This window comes from Mugil cephalus, chromosome 9 (assembly GCF_022458985.1).
Source record: "Mugil cephalus isolate CIBA_MC_2020 chromosome 9, CIBA_Mcephalus_1.1, whole genome shotgun sequence".
Lineage (NCBI taxonomy): Eukaryota > Metazoa > Chordata > Actinopteri > Mugiliformes > Mugilidae > Mugil > Mugil cephalus.
This window is the reverse complement of record NC_061778.1, coordinates 25320794-25342827: the sequence shown is the minus strand read 5'-3', so window position 1 is coordinate 25342827 and position 22034 is coordinate 25320794. Positions and strand designations below refer to the sequence as shown.

The 22034-nt window shown below is 39.9% G+C and overlaps 2 long non-coding RNA genes across 2 annotated transcripts in view; both read left to right on the top strand.

The window, feature by feature from the left end:
- Positions 1-7099, top strand: part of LOC125014065 — a 132702-nt gene extending 125603 nt beyond the window's left edge. Inside the window, exons 3-4 of the long non-coding RNA XR_007113430.1 lie at positions 3270-3422; positions 4298-7099. This is a non-coding gene — a long non-coding RNA (uncharacterized LOC125014065). The remainder of the gene's footprint in view (positions 1-3269; positions 3423-4297) is intronic.
- An 11826-nt stretch (positions 7100-18925) lies between these two features.
- LOC125013671 lies at positions 18926-21593 on the top strand. The gene is made up of 2 exons (XR_007113395.1): positions 18926-20667; positions 20746-21593. It is a non-coding gene; the product is annotated as an uncharacterized LOC125013671 (long non-coding RNA).
- Positions 21594-22034: the final 441 nt, after the last annotated feature.

Below are 22034 nucleotides of genomic sequence, written 5' to 3'. Positions count from 1 at the left end.
GCCATTTCTGTCAGTCACTGCCAGATGTAAGCATGCAGCATCGCATAGCAGTGTGTACACACACACATACAACCTTGACAACATGCATGAGTCCGCATGCAGATGTTACCTTTCATTAAATCTAGTTGCCATTTGGAGAGATTGACACAAAGTTCTCATGACAGTGAGAGGCCAGGAGACAGTGACAGATTAATCACTGTTTTAATGAGCTCTGAGATCCAAATGACTCAAGTTATGTTTGGCACACTCACGTTTCTTTGACCACTTTTCACCTCTAAATCCCTGTCCACATATAAAAGGATTTGCTTGATCGTCACTTTGCAGCTGACAGCTGAAGCCTGGAGGCCCGAAGAACTTCTGTGCCCACAAATTCATGCTGACAGAAAGCTGGTCTGGAATCCTTCCACTGGGAACTGCCAGGCCAATGAAATTATTTGGGCGGGCTTTATGAGGGGATGGACAGAAAATTAACAGTGACGTACTCATTGGAGTCATCTGAGCACTACGGAGTTGAATTTGTTTACAACAAAATGATGCTGATTGGTTGTGGGAATATCCAATTGCTCGAGCAAAATGGTGTTCCATTCATTTTTTTTCTCTCTTTACTGACTGAGATAAACTTATTCTGATAAGAACTGAGTCTGGTTAGTCCAAGGTACAACAGCTGATCAACAGTGGTTGTGCTGAAACTTGTTGCCTAGGTCAGTGGTTCCCAACCTGGGGTCCCCAGAGATCACAGGGGACACATTGATTTGATCTTTATGTATATTGAGTTATGATGTGTTTCAAATCCAACTAATTTAATATGTAGAACGAAATTGAAACAGGTGGTGTTTCCTTTCTTTCATGCCATTTTTCACACAAGTAGCAAGCAGCTAATCAGGCTGACTTTGCTGATTATTAAATCTCTTATTTTGGTATTGACAAGTTACCGATATAAATAACTGTCCAGTCCAGAGTCCAACAATAATGCTACAGTCAGGTCTCTATCATCTATCATTGCTACAATATTGTCAACACATGGTTGCTAATCACTTCCCATGTGTACTCCCCACGTCTCAAGAATATAAACAAACATGAGCAACATTTAAATGGTTAAGTCAAGATCTCCCAAGTTAGTATCATCAAAAATTTCCTCAAGAGGCTCTGGAGAGTCTTTACATTATTAGTCAAAGTGATGGGAAAGTTGGAAAAAAGGTCATGTAGAGAAATCTCATAAATAGCAATAATGTTTACACCATTATCTTTTTTTGTTTTATTTTCTGAACCCTCAAACTCTGTTTAACATGATGACTGCCATAAGTGGGGCAAAAAAGTGAGCCAATCTCCTCTCAAAGGAGCAGCTTTGTCCTGTCTTTCCCCTCAAACCTCAGGTGGCCCAATCAAGCACTGGGCCTTTGAAGTGTCACTGACTGCAGGCCTTCACACTCTGCTGTGTGTGTGTGTGTGTGTGTGTGTGTTTGTGTGTGGTCTGTCCGTAACTGGTGTGTGTGCTGCTGTGAGTCTATGTGTGTGATGTTGTGTTGCTGAGTATTCTCCTCTCGAAGCAGCGGCATTAAGGAAAGGACAGCAGCTGCCCAACTGAAGTGTCTCCAGTAACAAAAGGGATCAAAAAAGAGTCAAGGGGCGGAGTCTCTTCAGTCTGACATTGCTATAGGCTCGGGATGATAAATGCTTCCTTGATTCCAAAAAAAAAAAAAAAAAAACATTGCAAGAAAATCAGGGTTTCACCTGTGCTCACACTCACTCCACAGCATCTACACTGAAGACTCTATGGTGACCTCCGGCCACCCTCCCATCTGATTCTTTAGTATGTGCTCTAATATCTTTACTATGGATTTTCTGACCAATCCTTTTATCACTGTGATGATTATGAAGACCTTGGTCTAACCTTTCATGAAGTTGGTGGTTACCAAATTAAACTCAATCTATCCACTGACATATGGTGAAATCATACATTTACATTTGATGCAAGAAAATTATTAAGGCAAAAGGAGCGTGGAAGACCCCACCCCACCCCACCCAACCACCCAGCAGCAGCAGCCAACTGACAGGGCTTTACAATTGTGTTTAAAAGTCCATTTACTGTGCTCTTATGAACTTTTTTTTAATACATTTTAGATTATGCTATTCTTGTATTAGATATGATTGCACAGATTTTTTCATCCATGGCTAAAAAAATATACAGTATTATGGGGAGTGTTGAGGAGCTCAAAATGACAGCTGTGCAAAGACTGAGAAGTGGCTATTGCTATGCCCTTGTTATTTCACTGGCATTCATACAGAATTTTATTGGCAAATGGCACTGCTGAAAATGCCCAGCACTGTTCTCCTGGCATATTTGGATTTCATTAAAAAACGCTATCACTACTGTTCCACTAGCAGACACTACACAGTCTCAGTCACAAAACACAATTTGTGATCTAGCCAATCGCCTCAGAATGATCTGAAGCGTGTTGAGTGTGGAGGGCGTTCAGTTTTAGCTGCTAATAATGTTGTCATTTTACCTGCACACAAAGGAAATATTTTTGCTGAGGGGAGGACACTGGGTTGCAATTTCTGTAACACACTGGGTGTTATACATCTGTACATCTTAATTAATATCTAAGAAAAAGAAAAAGAGAAGACTGATTGGCGATTAGTGGGCCTACCGCTATGTTTGAAAACTGAGTGACATGTTTGAGTGACACATTCAAAGTATGGGGTGCTGAGTTGTATTTTTATCACTGTTTGTTACATCAAATTCTCCTGAGCCATGTCACCTACAGTATCCTTTGGTCTAATTAAAATTCAAGCAGTGCAAACTTTCCCGATGGCTCTGGGGGATTTCTAAAGAGTCCCATGTTTTGAGTCTAGGCCTACTGATCGGCTGTAGCCTGATTCAGATAACATGTCTAGTCTTAGCAAAATAAATTTTAAACTGCCTGCATTTGTACAATTTGACAAGAGATAAATTAAATATGTATAGGAACGGTAAGGTGCAATGCCATGGATGGAGTTATCTGTTGTAAAGCTGGATTGAGTGTATGTAATTTTACTCAAATGAACAGTGGCAGAAGCCTCTCACAAAACTTAATATAATTTTATAATTCACATATAACCCAGTAATGCTGTAAAAAATGAAGTGGATATCTTTATTTTTATTTATCGCTTTCTTTGAATGCGTAGTTAGTGACAAGTAACCTTTCAATAACTGCCTTTCACCAAAATGGGCAAAGATGACAAAGAAAGGTGATTGCATTAACACCTGTCACGTGTCTGCTACACAGATGAAGGAGGAACAAGAGTGCACTGAGAGATGGCTCTTCTCACGCTCCCGGTCCTCCAGATACCACTTATACCACCGATGGGATGTGCGAGACTCAGGCCGAAGTGATTTTCACCAGCGGAGCCCTCCAGAGCAAGAAACCAATCACAGAAAGGTGATTCAAGGCTGCTGCAGCACTCTGCGTCCTGTAGACAGTGTAAACGCTTCAGGAAAATGAATCGCAGCTATAGACACACAAGGACATGCATCAGTTTTGTGGGAGAGACAATTGGCGAGCTAGCAAGCCTTTGTCAGTTATGAAGGAGGTCTTCAGTCTGGAGAGTGAAACAAGTCAATGAGCAGAGCTGCAAAGTCTACATCCAGGCTCTGATTACAAAAAGACCAAACTATAAAAGTACTAATACTGTGCGTACATTGATCTTTTTGTTAATGTCATATATTTATCTTCATTTTACAATGACCTGCAGATTAATTCAATTTTACTGAGAGACAAAACATTGAGAACTGCTCTTCTGTCTCTATGACAAATACGGATCAGCCACTTCAGAGATTGAAAAAAGTGAAGCAGCGTCTCTGCCCCTGTCAAATAATACTTACTCTACAGCTCACTGAAATCTTACGGCATGTCTACACAGAAAGCATTTCTGCCACGTCTCATCTGCGTCCAATGGAACAGATACGCTGGTGTTTTAATCAGGCCAGCTGTCAAGACAAGCAGTGGAACGGCTGTCACTTTGCTTGCATTATATGCCTCTAATGCATGTGGTTACACTTGAATCTATTTTCTGTAAACAGCTGTGTACTGGACTCTGAAACCAACGCAGAAACTCAGTACTGTGCCTGAAAGGCTCCTGCGCAGAACTGTTGTTCCTCTGCCAACAGAGGTTCGAGAAAAAAAAAAAAAAAAAGTGTTCTGTAAATATTGTGGATTTTATTTCCTCATGTTTCTAGACATGTGTGCTTTCTGCTTTGGAAGTCAGCACACCATCCCTCTCATTTCTCTGCTCCCTCTTCCCTCTATCATTACAGGATCCATGGGGAGAGGAGCTAATGCTTCCTGAGACTCATGGTCTGGGTTTCTCTGCGTCTCGAGACCATCCTCCATCTCTGCTTTTGAGCCCTCTCTTCCCTCCATCTATTTCCCTCAGGTCCTGTAAGCCAATATACTTTTGTGCGTCTATTGTTAGTAAAAACATCCATTAGAACAGAATATCCTTTATTGTATTGTTGTTGCAGAACACAGGTTGTACAATGCTCAGTATACAAGATCCTCAGTATAATTGGTTAGATAAAAAAGGTCAATATAAGTCAAAGTCAATATGGATTGGAATTGAAAGGGCTACAATATATGAGTATAAATATATAACAATAACAATCTAAATACAACTATAAAATATAAATGTAACATTTGACTTTGGAACATACACTTATATGTAAAGTATTGTGCAAATTAGATTAGATACATATGCAGAATTATCAACAACACTGTTGTTTTAAAAGATTAAAAACATGGGACAATCTTAAACAGCGATGACATCACAAGGCTCGGGTTAATGGGTCGTCAAAATATTACTGTTCACTATTGACTGAGAATCAATGGCCAGGCTCCTAGTGGATGTTCAATGATAATGTATTCTTGCCTCATCCACCTAGCAGTGCAAATTTAGGCAGGGTAGTCATCCAGATTGTTGGTTGATTAAGCACTTTGGATTACAAGGTCACAGTCAGGACAACGGAGTTGAATAAAAACAGGCCCAACATGTCCCATATCAATTCTTCATTTTCTAACTAATGCATGAATATTGATAAGAGCTGGGATGTTGTTTTTTTTTTTTTTTTTTTTTACACCCGTTCTGGCAGTTTGTTTTCCCCCATGTCCTTAACTATGTTTATTACCAGCCTCATTAATTCTTCAGAATCCCCAGTTCATTTTATTCGTTTTCTCATCTGCATCTTGTCCTGTTAATACTTATCAGGTTATTCTTATGTTTCAGAACTGTGATTATTACCATGACAAATAAAAGTCTCACCTGTCTCCACTCCAGGATCATCTTTTCTTACGGTCCGGGTGTTACAAGTTTTAAGGGCCCTTTCTTTACTGGGACACGGTTTTACCGTAACTTTTGTTTTCGCTTACTTAGCCTTGGTGGATGTGATTAAATACAAAAACAGATTAGAAATATTAATCCTATGTTGTTTGAAGTGATGGACAGTCCCCAGGGTGGCAGATTTATTTTTTTCCATTTTCTTGTTAATGTTGTTGTTAATTTCCTTTCTTTCATGTATTCTCTCTGGCCAAGAAAACGTGTGTATTTGTGCACAGGCTTGCTTATGTGTGTGGCAAAGGCCTGTATCTCCTGAGATGGTTTGAGATGGAAGTATTTGTTTGTTTTCATTCTCTACCCCTTATTTCCCCCCTCTCCTTCCCCTTCCTCTAGGAGAAGACGACCGGGTGCTGTACCACCCGCTAATCAGCAGCGCTGAGATTAACTGTGGAAAACTAAACAAACAAAGAAACAGAAAGATTTTTCTTCTCCGCCTGGACTTGGCAAGAACTCCTCCCTTGCCTGGATCCCTCATTCCTTGTCCGAACGGAGACGAGAGGGAGTGTAGAACAAAGGAATAAGAATCCCTTTGTTGGGATTAGGTGAAAAGAGAAAGAGTCTTGTCTTTGAGGCACAAGGCGCATGTTTCCTCATCTAATTTAATAATGTGCCTTTGTGCCTCTGCGGTATCTTGGGTGTGTGATTTATTTTTCTTCCTTGTGTGTGTGTTAGTTGAAGCGCAAACCTCACTCTTTTGGAATATCTATGCTGCGCTGATATGTTGCTATCTTATAGCATGACGGGAGACAAAGTGATGTGAAATAATCCACTTTGACCTGTGAATGGGGAGGACACGTGTGTTTCTTTCGTGAAGATCTCCGGGTCGCTAAATGCACGTGTGTTTGTTTGCGATAACGGAGGACGTAAATATAATAACCACAATCTGCAGAAGTGTGGCGTGTCCTTATGCTGTTTGATTGGATTCAAAATGCTTATTTATTTTTTTGTTCGTTTACAGTTTAATGGAAAAAATTGGCATCAATGCTCTTTCTTTGTTTATGTCTACACTTAGAGGATGAGGGATGGGCAAGTGTTATGTTGAGTTCAAGTCTATGTATTTGTGGGGGTGTGTTCATGTATGGTGTGGACAACTATATGATGGATTCAGCTCCTGAGAGAAGCTTTACAACAGGAACATCTACCACAGGCCCAGCAGGTGTCACGTTTAATTCCTTCCTCCGCACACAGACGCACACAAGCTTCCTTGTCTCTCATGAAGCTTCTCCCAACCTGATACAACATGAAAGCTGCGTTTACAGTAACATAACTTTGTCCTTCTTTGAGAAATGGGGGGGTCCATCTATATCCATTATGTCTTGAGCGCCCCATTCCGAACTTATTTAGTTTGATGAAGGGATTTCCAGATGCAGAAAAAGATGTGAAGGGGACAATCAATTTAGCCGTTAATCCATATGGCCTCGCAGGTGACAGGATGGAGTTATTGACCTTGTGTCAAGCTGAAAATCACTTAGAATTAAGCATTCAAGATCTTAGGGGCTTCAAGAAGTTATCACATAGATAACAATCCTTTTTTGACTGGGCCTGTGCAGTGTATTTCAGAAGGAATTTTGCAGTTTTACAACACAAGAAATCAATAGCACCTTAACTACACCCCTAAATGTAATGTCCGTTGCCATTTGGTCTTTGTGAGTGACTGATTGCCCTCACTCTGATAGCTATTGGGTAATGCTCAGCCAGTCTGCATTCCCCACACGAAAACCAAAAAGGCCTATGACTGGTCCATTTATTCAAGTGGGTTTCCTCTGCTTGTGCAGTCTGTATGTTTGGGCCCAAGGCATGCTCAAACCTATAGTATTTCTTTTTTTGACTGACTGACACATAGAAAAAGCATTGTGGAGAGTGAGAATGAGAGGAGGAAGAATAATAGTAATATAGTAATTAAATGCTGAGTCTCTATAGAACTGCCTTTTCCAAAACACCCTGTGAAAAGTCCAGATCAATAATCACACCACCTTTTACTCTTTGCACACGTATTTGTGTTAGGTCACCTACACAAACGCACACACAGACCCACGCACAGTCAAATAAACACTCTGCGACACCTCTGAACCCTCTGCAAGAGTAAATTAGTTCTTTCCTTCGGGGTAAAACTCCCGAGTGAAAAAGTGTTTACAAGTGTATGTGTGGTCTTTGTGAACGCGTGTCTTGTGTGCCCGAGTGCGCTTCCACAGTTGTGTGTATTGCAGTGGCTCTCGGGGCAGGCGAATGCGGGTCTCGACCCTGTCATTGTGTGGGAGTAGGGAATAGCTGGAGACACAGAAAATCAGAACAAGGCTTGCAAGGAGCCCCCGTGGACTTTTTTTTTTTTTTTTTTTTTTTTAAGCCAGCTAGAGAACAGGCCTGCGGCACAACAAAATATGACACAAACACCTCCTAACGTGAGACAATCACAGGGATAGACAGGGAGAAGGAAAAAGAAGAGAAGAAGAGAGGTTAGAGGTTCAAATCCTTTTATTTACCCACTACAGGAAAACGCAAATCACTCCAAAAACAATCACTTTTAAGTAAAAGATTTTTTTAACTAACAAAAAAGAGAAAAGAAAAAGGAAAAAACTGAATCAAGTTTCTTAACTTACCAACATAGATTATTCAGAGGTTGACAACTAGCTCTTTGTTTTGCCCCAAAGAAAACACACGAACCGCCCATTTATCACTTAAGGCCTTGATATCATCTACCATCCTGTAATAAGAGTGCTCCACCCACAGTGCTGCAAGGACCATTTTGGCCTACAACATGTAGCCAAAAATAAACAAATGAAAAGAAAAAACCCTTGAACAATCATTTTAATCATTCAAAAAGTGAAGTCAGATGGGGACATTTTACCAAATAAATGTACCAGTTTCATTCTGTAAACAAAAAGGACATTCCTCCCACAGATTTGGATCTAACTGTGCTTTGTATCTGTTTATAGCTATTGCCTATAGGGCTGCAAAATGATTAATCATGATCACGATTTTAGCTGCCGTTCAAATATTGTTTGTTTATAAGTGGTACAATAAAAATCCAGATATTTTCCCTAACATGACAAATAATCGTGATTAATAGTCATGACTACAATATTGCTAAAAACTTTGTCTATAATCATGTAGCCCTAGACGTAGGCTGGCGGTCATAATGATGTTAAAGGGCTCTTCAAACAGCCATATGCCTGGAGTCAGTTACACAGGTGGTTTATTGTTCTGCCAAGCCTGCAGAACTATAGAATGGAGTAAGTCCACTTCTTCAGTTTTTAAAATGAAAAGCTATTTATAGTAGCCCAGACTACCAACTTGCTTTAGCAGCAGTTGAGCAGTGTTGATCCAGGAGGCACCATAACCGTAGAGCAACTTCCTTGCAGCCTGAAGCCTAAAAGAAGCTATTTTTGACTAAATGACAATCAGGCCCTGACCTCCCCCTGCCACAGGCATGTACAAGGTTCTAATCCAGTGGAGACCAGACAAAAAAAGTCCAAAATAACCCTCTGGATGTCCTCCATCAGGCCTCTCGGTGGTGTCAATGTGATAAGTCTGAGCTACAGAGCTGAGGCAACCAAGTTATTGACAAACAGACTGTTCCCCTCTGGGGCAGCAACCATTACCATTTAGACAACCAAACAGACACCGTCTTCTTAACTCCCTCCCAATTCTTTTTCTGAAAATCCTCGGAGCCCAGAGACACTCTGAACACTTTCAATCCCATCCTCCCCCACTCAAGTCCTCCTGGCAAATCAGGCACTCCCTGATTTCCCAGTGGTCCCACTAATAAGGCCTCCATTTTGCAGTTCCATTTTTGCCCATGTGGAAGAGGCCTTTTCGTAAAGAGCTCACATCTCCTAGTGATAGTGAATATCCCCTAGAATAATTGTGAAGATATTTACATCATCTGCATAAGCTCACACAACTAATGAACAACAAAGACTGGAGGACCCTGGCAGTGGGAGACACCACTAAGTGGACTTCTTAACCTACACAGCAGAGGCTGAATACCTAGGCTATAAAATTGCCTTGAAATCAGACAACCTTGTCTTATTCCCTGCTGTACAGGGATTGGTCGACCCAGCCCACCACCCATCTTGCACTTGGCACCACTGTACAATAAGTCAACCCAAGCCAAAAAAAACAAAAAAAAAAATATCACCAAATCCAAAAGCCCTTAGTGCGAATAAGAATGATATACCCTATTAATAGCTTTTTCTTGATCTAGTGAAACAATGCCAAAACTAACATAATGATATTTAAAAACAACAAAACATTAGAAAGATATTATCAATGACTGTCCTTGATCTGCATTCACAGCAAGTCCTAGGAATTGTTTAAGTCTGATAGATATGGCCTTAGAATCCTGGTCTATACAAAAAGCAACCACTGGCTTCCAGTAAAGCCAGGACTCCTTTCTTGGGTAAGAGGGGTAGCAGGAGAGAGGCAGAGTTCCTGCTTTGAAACATTCCAGGAAAACTTGATGTACATGTAACCCAGTGCAAGCAAGCGGCCATCCATTCCTACTGCCACCTGCACCTGCTTGTCACACTGGCAGTAAAAGCGGCGAAGGTGTTGGATGTGGGGGTAGGGGGTAGGGGGTGATTGCATATCTGTCCATATGTGTATGTATGTGTAGGTCTGGAGAGCCACTTCGCCTGGCATCCCAATCTCAGTCCAGAGTCTCTCTTGAAATCCTGTTCCATTCTCTTGATATTCTCCTCAAGTTCTGCAACAGCAGCTCTGACCCTAGCAGTTGAGTTTGAGGTATACACTGTAAACCCTGATAAGCTGATTGTACTTAAACCATTTGTGTCGAGGGATTGCCTCAAATAATTTGCTACTAGTAATTGGCAGTAGAGAAAACTAATTTGTTCAAGTATAGTCAACATAAATATACAATAAGAAGAATTTTAACATAATATAATGATACGATAAGTTATATACAGTTAAATTATTTAAATGGTAATAGAAAAGAACACTAAAAGTAGTACAGTCAGAACTGTTATAAGTCAAATGCACTTTAAATTCTAGTTTTATAAAAAACAAATATGAATATATTAAATTTTAAAATATATTTGTGGTAAAACAATTCCAATTAAAAACAAACTAAATCTAGCAGCAGGTATTACGCATGCAAAAGGAAAAAACTGTATGTTTTGTTTGCCACACAACCAAGCAAGTCCTATGTGTTAGACGATAATGTTTAAAAAGCTGTGCTCTCTTCCCACAGATGGCAGGAAAGTACTTTCAAAGGCATTTTAATATGACTTTAAACAAAAACAGTAGGGCAAGTGAGGCTAAAAAAAAAGTGGGCATAGGTACATGAAATAATTCGGATTTTACACTACTGTTGCAAAACTGTATGCAGAAAACACACAAATGGAGAGAGCTACTCAAACATCACAATGTTGCAATTGTTCAATGCTCAAAATTTACCTCAAATTTACACACATTCAAATATACATGTTTCAGACTGGCAATGTTGCAGCAGTTTCTAATAGAGAACACAATTCGCCTCATTCAGGCAGAAAATTATACCCTATTTATGGCAGGCAAATGTAAAAGCATCCAAACCTCCTAAAAACAGAAAAATGCAGGCAGAAAATGTATTGTCCAAAGAACATGCAAAGTTCAAATTGCTCTGTAAACATTTCTCTGTAACCTACAAAGGACATGCACAGGCTTATCTTGAGTTTTGAGCCAGTCACAACAGAGCTGCACTGTAGCTTGAGGTAAACATTGATAGTTTAAGTTTGTTAAAGTCACAAGTGAGTACACCCAATGACACTCTCATACACTCTTCATATACTCATATCGTAATGCAATAAAATTCTTTTCGTGCCTTTCAACCCAACAGTAATCCATCACTGAGCTGAAATAATTTATTTTGTTACTCCACTGCCCCCTGAAAATCTTAAAACTTAGACAAAATCTCCTGTCTTAAGTAGTTTATTATTCAAGTGCCAGTACTTTCCCCTGGTGAAGTGATCAAGGTGATGGTCAATAAAACCAACTGGACTAATGGTACTAGACTAGCCTAGCCTAACCTAGAACCAAGATTTTGGGAGATGTATATTCAATCTAGTTTTGCTGCACTTACCCAACTATTTACCTGCACCCAAGTATACTGAATACAGAACTCTCAATTCCTGCTTCTCCCTTTGACCATCTCAGATAACAACAGGAAAGTCGCATTTGAAGCTATTCTAAACAGAACAGTCACTCACATTTGTACCATGCCTAAGGACAAAAGCCCACTCTTGCCATAGTCTCAAGTCTACCTTATCTGCTGAATGTGTCTTACTCCACGCTGACGCTGTTATACAGTGGGACTATCTTTATTCCTTCCTGGAGTGATGGAGGTGGCATCTCAGGAGAACTGCACTCTCCCAAAAACAACTTAACAAAAAAAATAAAAAAGCCAACCAAGCAATAACAAATGAGCAAAAAACTAACTATTGAATAGCCTACCTGTCAGCTACAAAAAATGGAAACAAGGGATTGTGAAGATTATGTGCGGAAACCTCTGCGCCAACTCACATGTCCACCATCTACAGTCTCACTCTCACACGCCCAAAAATGAAAATGAAAAAGGTATTCATTGTTTCTATATATTATCAATGTCTCTGGATGACACTAAGAGCCAAGGACTGTCAGAATAAACGAAAAGAATAGTGAGAGATGTGAACAATAGCAGTTAATTATCTCCTTGCAGTCCAAAGTTTAGAGTAGACTGGCCTCATTCTGTCCTGTGTGTAAGACCATGCACATGCTATATATACAGAATATGACTTGGTGCATGTGCAGAAAATACCATGGCACATGAAGTGTCTAATGAATTAAACAAACTCTGCAATGGAGTGTTTAAGTGAGACACTAAGTGCTTTAGGGATGTGTCTGGACTGGTCTGTATTTTGTTTTTACATACATGTGCTTCATGGTGAAGACCACTTCAATTAAAACATGGGCAGAGGCCAGAGGGCGCTGCTGTGCAGGGGAGGATTATACAATTTTTAAGTGTTCCGGTGTAAGTTAAAAATAAATTCAACTTTGTCCCTAATGAAATGTCCGTAGTTTTCCCTTTGACGAACACACATCAGTCCGTAGACACTTTTTGTAGTGTAGTTGTGTTTGAATAGTTCATTATGCTTGGTGCTGCGTCTCTGTTTCCACTTTGTGGGGAAGGAGATGGCCATTGTGTGCAGTGTTGTAGACCAGTGAACTAATGCATGTGCATGTGCGTGTATTGCACATACTTTGGGTTTGGGCAGGAATTTGTGTCATGTAACTGGTGATGCATGTGTGTGTGGGGAACACAACCTTGGATCCTCACAGAGCTGTTCACAGTGACTCTGTGGAGCTGAAATGGCTGTCTGTGGTATATTGTGTGTGGTGACTTTGTATATTGATTGCTGTGTATTGGATGTGAGCCGTGCATTGTGTTTTTTATTGTTGTCACATTATTGTTTCGATCGTGAGTATCTGATATACTGAGATCTAAAACATTGCTGTTTGGTGATTCTATTGATAAGATAATATATGTTGTCAGAATGGCATTTTTTGTGTGATGGCATTATTCAGCTTCAATTTTGTTGTCACCTGTTTGTTTTCAGGTGCTGTGGTCCCCTCTCTCACTTGCTCCTGTGTTTTTGTTGAGAGGGTACTGCTTATGAAATTTCTGGATTGCATTATAAGATTTTTCTGCATGGCCCCCACAATTACACTATTTAACAGTATAAAAACATATATATTAAAGAAGAATGGAGGCAGTATTTCTAGAAACTAGACTGGACCCGTTATTTTGTATATATTAAGCCATACAAAGAAATATTAATATTAGGCAACAATGCAGCACATGATACCATCCACTTAAAAGTCTGTTCACTGTAGTGTCCTCTGGTTTTCAGGGGCAGAGGGTCATATTAGCAAAAATATGATCCCTCCCTTGATGGTGACACGTCATGGGGATGTGTACACTGTTGTGTACCATTGTGCAGGTTTGTATGTATTTCTGCTTGTTATTTTTGGATGATGATTTGCAAAGCTGGTATACACTGTTGATAATAAAGCCTAACTTAACCATATTTATAATTATTATCTAAAATATCTTCAAAGTCAGAAGTGGGATGTTTTCTTGAGGAATCATTAAAACTGTTATGCCTTGTATTGCAAACAAATCGTGCCACTTTCTTGTTAAGTGAAAGGTCAAACTAAAGGTCTGATGTGTTCATATAATTGCTTGCATGCTAAGATGTATGCGAACTCTTAGCAGCTCCACATTAAATCAACATGCTTTCGCATTTAGAAGCATAATAACTTCTAATATTAATGTGTTTTGCATGAAACAAAAAGAAACACAGACCTGTTTGTTCCATGTTTTGTCTTGTGTTGGAGGGTTTAGCCTTAGGTTGATGTTTTGGTTTGAACTAGATCTTTAAATGTTTTGGGTCTTGTTTGGTCTTTCTGTTAACTATACATGTTTTTAACTGATTTATTCAGTTTTGTCTTACTCAGGCTTGTGCAACAATACGAATGACCTTAGCCAGTATAACAGCAGAGGAGATACATATGGGGTTGCGCATCAATAAACATAAAAGCAAGTACATAAAATTGCACAACATACATTGTCCACATTCACATATGGAGACACATTGAATGAATCCACAAATGTAGATGCACAGAGGCAGTTCTCCTCTCTAGTGTGACCCTGTGCGCTTGTTGAGCTGTGTGATGTGAATGTGTTATGACACTCTCTGCAGGCATGCAAAATTAAACAGAGGCTCCCACAGGAGGAACCGTACATACTTAAGCTGTGATTTCCACTGCTTCATATACGGTAGGGCACCAAGAGCTTCTGCTTCAGACACTCTTATGCGTACTTTTGCACACACATGCATTGACAGACAACATGCAATGTGGCACCAATGAAAAAGGCTGCCATCCGTCTTTAAACTTCCCTACAAGATTCTTTCTTTGTTTCTCTCTGAATTTTATCTGAGAATGTCTTGGTGCGTAATTCATCCTCCATTCTTTACTGAACCTTCATTATTTTTTCACCTTACTGTATGTTCTGCTGTTGCACACATCCATGCACTCAAGAGAGCAATGTAATGTAAATGTAACTGCTCACTGACAGTTGATGGATACAGAGCACATGCAGTTGTTGAAGCAATTGAAGCTAATCATGTAAGAAAGACTAAGGACATCTTCCAGGACTCTTTGAACCTGGACACTGGGATGTTTTTCTTTTTATTCATTTGATTCTAATTAAGTAATTAATAACAATTTGAGTGTGACAGACACTAAATGGATGTGAATCTTCTCTGATTAATATAAAACCGGTAGCCTTCATGACTTGCGTCCTTAATAAACACCCACACTTCAGTCTTCATCACCACCTTACCATTCAGTGAAACTAATGTTATTATTACAGTCATTTCCTCTGTTTAGACATATTTGTACAAGCAGCACAAAAGACAATAGTTAACAGTTGTTTTTGATGGAGAAAACATTCTGCCAAAGAGTGCGTCTCTCAAGTTTGCTTCAGAAAAAAATGCTTCAGACAGAAGACCTCCAAGGCATATACACCCTGACATCTTAACTGGCGTTGCTATGCTCCAACAGACTGCACTGAACTTAGGGAGGAATGTGACAAGGCAATTTCCCAGTTGGGATTAATGGAGTGTTACATTATTATTGAGGAAAGAAGTTAAAGAAGCTTGGTTTTATGGTATTTCGGAAACCTTACATAAAGGAAGGTCAAATGCTGTAATGAGGTATAAAAGTTTCACAAGTTCAAGTCAGACCACTTAAACAAATTATAACATTAAGACCACTGACAGCAGAAGTACATAACATTGACCATGTTGTGACGATACAGTGCATAGTCAGATTTACTGCCTCAGTTTCATGGCTAAAAGTCCTCTTTCCCATGCAAAGAAAATGTTCATAATGTGTCTGATAATGGATGACTTGAGGGTAACTCACCCACAAGGGAAAAGTTGTGTGTGCCGTGTGTGAATGTGTATGTGTATTTGTATGTATGCTTGTTTGTTTTTTGTTTCAATAGGGTGCAAGTGAGAGAGAAGGAGAGAGACAGAGAGAGAAGAAGAGAGAAAGAAAGGAGGGAGAGAAAAGGCAAGAGACACAAAATGAAAGTAAAGCAGACACAGATGAGGAGTGAGTACAAGTAAGAAATGAATTTTCATGCCTAAAATATTCTTGATATACCCACATGGGATTTATTGTTAGGATGAACTTTTTCTCACCTCACTGAGCCTAAAGCCACATCCGGACTCATTTCAGGTAGAAGAAAGCCAGGTGTCCTGTGTTAAAGGGACCAAAATGTCAAACAAATGGTGCACAGTTATGGTCCAGGAAGGACTCCAAAGGACTGTACCGTACAACTGCTGAGATGGAAAGAGATAAATCAAGTTTCATCAAGTTGTGTGGAAAAAAATATTACATTTCCCGAGCTTAAGATAAGGACACATTCTTGTTTTTTTACGGTTATTGTTAATAAACATGTAAATGTCACTGTTAAGTGTGAATCAAACGTTCCAAGTGAAAGGTTGCTTTACAGAGACATTCATCTATTTTTTTACCCCGTTTCATTTGTTAGCTCATAAGTGGGGACAATGAGTACTTCTGCACACAAGAAAAAGAAGACAGCTCATTTGTATTAGCAGCATGATAGCTCTGTCATCTGAGGCCAGAACACTGTGGAGAGAAAACACATGTATAATGTCCCTTCACTTTTTGACAAAAGACAGAACATCAGCTGGTATAATAAAAGTTCCATCTTGGAGGGTCGCTGATGTAAATACTGAGCATTCAAAATCTCCTATTGACTCAATTTTCTAAGCAGAGCTAAATCTGGTTTCAATATCAGAGCTATTTTCATCTTTAGTATATGTAATCATCTTACAGTCATACGTGTGTGCATATGTATATATACTGCACCCTTACACAACTGGTTTCCTTTGAAGATCAAACTCAACAGCATTTCCCAAAGAGTCTTGTGCAGCGTTTTATTTATTTCATTATGTTCAAAGTAATTTGGGAGAACTGAGTTATCAGCATTGACTATACAGTATATAAAGACGGACAAATTCTTTGTGAAGTCACACACAGGATTCAGGTCAGTGGCAGCTGTCTTGGCATTGCCTGAATCAGCCTAGCTCCAGCTACCAACTTTTGAGGGCATCACTTGTCATGCAAAGAGGCCAGCTCCTCATTTATGCATGACTTTTTGCATAAACTAACATTATGAGCACTGACAGGAGAAGTAATTAACACTGATCATCTTGTGGCAGTTCAGTGTTGTGCTGGGAAACTTCTGTACCCAGCATTCATTCGTGTGGATATGACTTATACCTGCACCACTGGACCAGGCACCCCACCCCATAGAAATGACACCATGTACCAAGAACACACAAAAATGTTTTAGGAACATCTCAAAAAACATGACGAACAGCACAAGGTGTTGACCTGGCCCCTGAATTCACTAGATCACAAACTGAGTGATCTGTTAAGTATCTGTGGGATATTCCATGGAGGTCCCTCCTCTCAACCCATAGGACCCCCACTAACAACATATTACAACCCCACTAACTTCTCCTCACAAGCTACAACTACCTCTGTTCATAGGTATGTCATATCAGTTTGGTTGGAAGTAATGGGAGGATGAATACAAATACTGATATATTAAAGCTTTCAGATCGGACAAATAGTTTGTAAATGCCAGTCATTTAAAAAAAGTAGGGCGGACTCTGGGATCCAAAGGGTTAATACCAACATTGTTATCCATATTGATCGATTTAGTTTCTCTCTTATACAAAGTTGACAGCAAGTTGTATTATTTGTAAAAATGCTGTAAGATAAACTGGTAACAACACAAACTTGAGCTAATTGCATTATTTGAACATTTTCAGAAAACAAGAAAAAAACACAAATAAACAAGCCTATTACATTTTTTAGTGATATCGTAACAGTGAGTCAAAAAATGACTGCAATTATGCTATTAGGCTAATGATATATATATTAAAAAAAAACATGGAAAAGAAAACAGAAAGCTACACAAACGGAGGGAGGAGGAGAAAGTTCCCCGGCCCCCTGGCCCCAACAGACCCCCGACCCAGAGGTAGAGGTCATTGGCAGAGGCCTTTCATTTTGTTGGGGTGACAAGTTTGTACACTTTGTTTACTTAAGCAAGAATCCAGAAAAATAGTGCAACGAAGTGGAGAAATTATGCCTTATGTTTGTATTGTGCTTGCTAAACATACATACTACTGGAAAAAATAATTTGTTTTAAATTTTGTGTAACATTTATTGTGAAGTGATAATTTTGTACACTTTAAGAAAAAACAGAAAGAACTTGTAGTTTCAGAACACTCTGCCTGAAAAAGTTTCAAGATTTCATCTGTTCTCAAGTGATAATTTTATGTTGTTTCTGAACAAAAACTTTTTTGGCGATAAGAGGGTTAGGGTTAGGGTTAGGGTTAAGTATGTTCTATTTATTTATAAACTGTTCCTAAATTCGGTTCTGGATTTTAACTGATTAATAATCCAAAAGGCTAATCACAAAAACATTTGAAGGTCATGAAAATTCATTCAGATTTAGATTGATGATGCGTCCACCTTAATTATTAATAAAGTATCAATATCGTTATCAGTGACACTGGCCCTGTATTCACTTGGTATCAGATCAGAACCAAATCTAGCGGTATCACACACCAGTAGCTGGAAGTCCTCGGTGTGACTGAAGTTCATGTGAGAGTACCTCTCTGTTCTGGTTTGTCTTATGTTAGCAGCTGCAGCAGGTGGTCCACCCTTCATCCCCACAGATCACAGGTGCTGGCACTCTGCTCTGCTCTGCTCTCATTATCAACCCAAATTCAATTATGTAATAAGGGGCCTCAGCTCCTATGAAGTTGAATGGAATTGATCTTGATAAGGAGCAGGGACCCGTGAAATCTGCAGGGTCTGTGACCCACAGACCAAATAATAAGAAATACTGAGAAGATAGATGAGGCTGCCATGACGGGCAGAGGGCAGCCCTGTGTGTGCGTGCATGTGTAAAAAATGCTCTACAGCCCAAAGCTTGGTGCTGTATTTTATAGTCAATATACTCTTTTGTTTGTGGATTACTTGTGTTTTGAGATACTAAACGTGTGTGAGACAGTTTTTTTAGTTAGACAGGTGTACACCCGCAGGAACTGATGTCTATCAGATAAACACAAAAGCACACACATACACACTCCTCCAAGTATATGTGTGCTTTTCTGTTAACTGAGACTGCCGTGCCAAAGCTGCATACTTGTCCAAAGCACTGTACTTTGATGTCAATTTGCCATTTCACAAGGGGCAGTCAACTCAGTGCCATTCACAACCTCACCAATCCCTGGAGCTGCATAAAAAAGTTTGTGACCTAAACTTTTGAAAATAGACAATAGTGAGGATATCTACATGGCATGACTCAAATTGCATATTTTATATGTCATTCCTTTGTTTAGATAACTTTTCTTTTACCAATAACTTGTTAAAAACATTTTGCATTCGGTTTACTGTTTGAATGGAGGAAATAATTATAATAATTATCACTGCTCTCTCTGTGAATACATTTTTGGTCTTTCAGAACAGACTGGTGGAATGTCATCTTTACTACAAAATACTGCAGTTTAAAGAGACGATGTTTCAACAGTGGCACCTAAAACAGTTTGACAGAAGGAATTTGCTGAGTGTTCAGGTTTTATGTCCCATTATGCATTAATGGTGGGATGGAAGAGCAGGTCAAAGATAGGAACCCCCGTCTTGTTTCGTGACTGCCATTTCCTGTTAAGTGTAATGCCCTAGACACACTGCTTACCTCTCCTCACCTGCGTGTGTCGAGCATCTTTCTGAATCCGCGTGTCTCATACACACAGGTCCACAACACCATTGTTACTGCCAACCCTTCCTTTCTGCATAGAGTTTACCTTTCATAATGGCCAACCGAAATAAAATCCCTTATTTCATTTAATTTCATAAATTCAATTTTAATACAGCAGTTGAGGCGGAAAAATGTTCAAGGTAAAAAGAAATAAAAATATTAACTACTAAAATGTAGGGTTTCACCAATACCAGTATTTGTCAGAGCGCTTCCATTTTAATACTCACCAAGTACTGTTACCACCTCTATAGCAGTGTTTTGATTACAAAAACCATCCTTAATTTCTAAGTAGATGAATTAAGGCAGTAAGAGTGCCAGCATGGTGCATTAAATGACTAGATAAAATCAATTTTATAACCAACATCAAAGAGACTTTAGGTTTGGTGTGACTACGCTCTTTCTTTTCTTCTCTTTCTCTCTCTCACATACTTAATCAACACAGACTAATGTGCAGTGGTATGGTGGAGTGGGTGTTTTTTGGTGTGGTTTGTCAGTTGCAGCAAAGGTTTCCTCTTTGTCTACATGCCATGGTCATTGTCTGTTTCGGAATTACAGTTGATACAGGTGCCTCAAATCAATCAATAAAGACGGAACACATCGAGGAAAGGTTAACTGAAAGGTTTCAGAGATACAAACATTGTGGCAAAAGTTCGGCAAAAGTTTAAGGTGCCATTGTTGTAAAAGAAGAAGGAAGTGGACAGTGACGCGGGACGTAGAAACAAAAATGGAGAAAGCCAGACTGTCAAGAGCACAAGTATAAATGGCTCACACCAACATCGGCTACGTGCGTAGGTTATGGCATCTATTCTGAATTAGAATTAGAATTGGAAAAAAACTTTATTTGTTCCAGAGAGGGCGAAGAGCTGTACATAAAATTAAAGACCAAGAGAAGAAATACAAAAAGGTGGGTGGGAAAAAGCAGCATATTGTGGCAATAGCAGGCCTGCTGCCTGTAACAGAAAGAGTTGAGATGAATAGTGGTAAATATGAAATTAATATTTGAAAAAAAAAATACGTATATGAATAAAATCAAACTGAATTATTATGTCCTATAGTACCCTAACTGAGCTTCAAGGACTAATGCTTTAAATTTCCCAACTAAAAGACCCTCATAACAGACATTCATTAACAGACTTACACCTACCGCCACCTATCTGCACAGCTAATAAGAGGATAACAAGTTGTATCACTTGTAGTTGTATCGTATTAGAAAAGTACCCTATACTGTTATGGGTATCTGAATGTAGCAGCATATAATTATGCGGCTGGGCGTGGCCAGGAGCCAATTATGATGGGGTCGTGGATAAAAGAGCGGCCCCTCCTACGCCTCCTCCCTCTGTCTCCCGCTGGCGTAATTTCCGGGACGTCCTGTGTGGCTGCAACAGGTAACTCCGGGGGCCGCGTACGTTTTTGCCAGTTTTGTATTTGCGGGAGTATTAACTATTTCTTGTGCTGTGACAAAGGGGCTGTGGGTGGATTCTGGCTCCATGTGGTCTCCTTGTCTGGTGCGTATCCTCTCTCGTTGTGCTGGATCTCTCGTTATCAGTAGTTTAATGTAGTGTGGTCACAGGTAAATGCTGGTAGCGGCTCGCTGCTCTTGCCTCGTCTCACTGGTTGCATGAACAGGTGCTGTACCATAAGGATCAAGTCCATCACCTCCATTGGCTCCCTTCCGTCTGCATGACCTCTGCTGCTTTGTCCTGCTTCAAGTTCCTGTCCGTCCGTGCAGCTGTTTCCCGGCTCGGGTTTGGCTGGCTCCGGCGTGCTGCGGTGCTTTGCTGCCGTCCGTCCTATTGCGCTGGTCGCCCACCTGTGGTTGGGTCGTTCGCCTTCGCCACGGCTCGTAGCAGCCCGTTCTCGGCTGCCAGCGTCCGCTCTTTTTTTAGTGAGGGTTTCGTGACCCCTTTTATCTGGTTCACACTTTCGGATTTCGTTTTTCATTCAATTCCGATTGTGTTTAATTGATGCTGGCGATTTGATTTGTATTAGCAGTTTTATCATTTCATCTGGTGATATTTTAACTTTGTATATTTGCTGATTATATTTGGTGCTTTTCTTTTTGTTTCAGGGGCTGACGGCCTGTAGTGGTGTGGGTGATCGTAGGAGATCCTCCTGTCTGCTGTGCCGTTTCCAGGGATGTGGGTCGTTCACGGGTGTGCTCTTTTCACGTGTGTCTGGGGGAACTTTTACTTTGGGGACCCCTCCTTTCGCTTGCCCTAGCTACTTTTAGGCCGAAGCCCTTGATTAACTTTTGTTTTTGCATTTTCTTTTGTTTGGATCCTTTGTATTAATAAAATATTATTGTGACTAATTTCATGGGCCACGTCTCTTGCTTGCCGAGCAACGGACCTGTATTGTGTAAAACCGAAGATCTGGTAATAGTAATGTCCTTAGGGTGAGTACGTGAGGTGGCGTTGTCTGGCAACAAGTATACTGATTTCAGTGTAAAATAACTAAGTACAATTTATTAGCCCTACCGCCCCGCCACATGTACATCCCTAATGAAAGAAATCTAATATGTATCATGAGCAAGATCATAAGATGACCTTACTTCAGTCTTGACTGAGTCCGAAGTTTGTCTTTGTGATTATAGCAAATCTTCCAAAGCTCTTTTTCTTACAAATAAGTAGGCTCCTGAGATCTTTGTTATCAGAAAAATATTATGTTAAACAGCGTGTAGTCTGGTCAGGTCAGCAAAACTGGTGCATGCACTTTTTTGGGGATAATGCACCTATCCACTCAGGAATCTGCT